Source organism: Olea europaea, unplaced genomic scaffold (genome assembly GCF_002742605.1).
Source record: "Olea europaea var. sylvestris unplaced genomic scaffold, O_europaea_v1 scaffold25628, whole genome shotgun sequence".
Taxonomy (NCBI): Eukaryota; Viridiplantae; Streptophyta; class Magnoliopsida; order Lamiales; family Oleaceae; genus Olea; species Olea europaea.
In genome coordinates this window covers 1-1,575 of record NW_019243915.1, presented here as the reverse complement: position 1 = coordinate 1,575, position 1,575 = coordinate 1, and the positions used below count along the sequence as shown (strand labels likewise).

The following is a 1,575-nucleotide window of genomic DNA, read 5'->3' as shown; positions in this document are numbered from 1 at the left end:
GTAGTGGGTAGTAGGCTATTCTTGAAATGGGTCAATAAGAACTTATAATTTTGTGGGCCTCAAGCCTTGAGGCGGTGCTGCAAGGCGTATGCTTACATAACTCAGGCGCCCGCCTCCGAAAACCACCTCACAATCAGCGTCTTGAGGCATTTCTTGCTTGCCTCACTATGAGGCAGGCCGTAAGACGAGTTTCAATTGTATTATTTAAATCCATGCATATAATGGCCTTAGTGTAAAGCAATTTTTTCTATTATTCATTTTAGATTTTCAATTGCTCTTCATTTTCTCATCTAGTATGTGTTGTATAAAAATAATCTTTTTAACTTCCATCAGTTGTGGTTTTTACTTTATAACAATCACACATGTGCTTCATCTATTTCACACTTTGTTTCTTTTGCATTTTCTTGATCCTGATCAACTAGTGTCATTTTCCAGGAGTTGACGTAGAGGGTATCTTGCGGCAAGCTGCAGATGTTGATGATGTTGAACGTCGAATAAGAGATTATGAACAGGGTTGGTTTTCTTTAATGCAATGACTTGCACGGATGATTTAATGTTTTCTATTTAGTAATATATGCAGATACAAGTAGATTTAATTTTGCATCTTGTCCAAAATACAATATTATTTCAGTCATTTTCATTTTTTGCTACTTGTAACTCAGAGGTTTAAAGTTAGTTGTATTCAAAATAAGGTTATCACTCAAGATGTTTTTAGATATTATTTATCTGTAAACACAGAAAATCACCGTGATTAGACTTCTGCATTGCTTTCAAGATTGTTTGAAGTTCACTTTTGTATATGGGCAATCATTACATACTCTTTATCCTATTTAATTTTGTTCTTGGCCTTTGTTTTTTCTACTCTGGATTTTAATTTTTTTTTTCTCTCTCGACATACCTTATGAGTAAATTGATGGATACCACGGTGAGAAAAATGTAGTGAGAATATGATATACATACAAAACTGCTTATTTCTCTTCAGCTCATGGACACCTGATAATAGTGTAGTTGATGTCAGTACAACCTTCTCAGCTCCAACTAATATACATACAGAAACATAATATATTTCGCAATATTTCTCCATCTGATTCAGGGAAAAGCGACTTTTCTCCTGAGGAGGATCCACATGTGATAGCCGACTGTGTCAAGGTATCTCCTTGCATCACAAAATTGTGTGAAAATTTGCAATTGTTTCTTCATAATTATATGCACCTTTTTCCTATACCAGTATGTTATTCGGGAATTACCATCGTCACCAGTACCTGCTTCTTGCTGCAATGCACTCCTTGAAGCATTTAGTAAGTTGTTTTTCTTTTCTTCATTTTTATTTATTTATTTATTATTATTTTATTTTTTCTGGTATCTTGGAGTTTGATTTCTTTTATCCTGTTTTTCTTACATTTTAAGTGAAATATTGAGTAGTTGAAGAAAAATGGAGAAGGGAATTCACTTTCTTTCATCAATGAAAAAGTATGTGCATAATTCTCTTGATGGCATAGTGTATTTGTTGGATTAAATACTGGCCATTTAATGATTGCATGTTAAACTCAAATCTCCTTTCATTTAGTTTCAATA

The 1,575-nt window shown here is 33.5% G+C and overlaps 1 long non-coding RNA gene across 1 annotated transcript; it reads left to right on the top strand.

The window, feature by feature from the left end:
• The first annotated feature begins 71 nt into the window (after positions 1-71).
• On the top strand, positions 72-1,569 carry LOC111382857. The gene is made up of 4 exons (XR_002700629.1): positions 72-232; positions 436-513; positions 1,094-1,149; positions 1,229-1,569. It is a non-coding gene; the product is annotated as an uncharacterized LOC111382857 (long non-coding RNA).
• Positions 1,570-1,575: the final 6 nt, after the last annotated feature.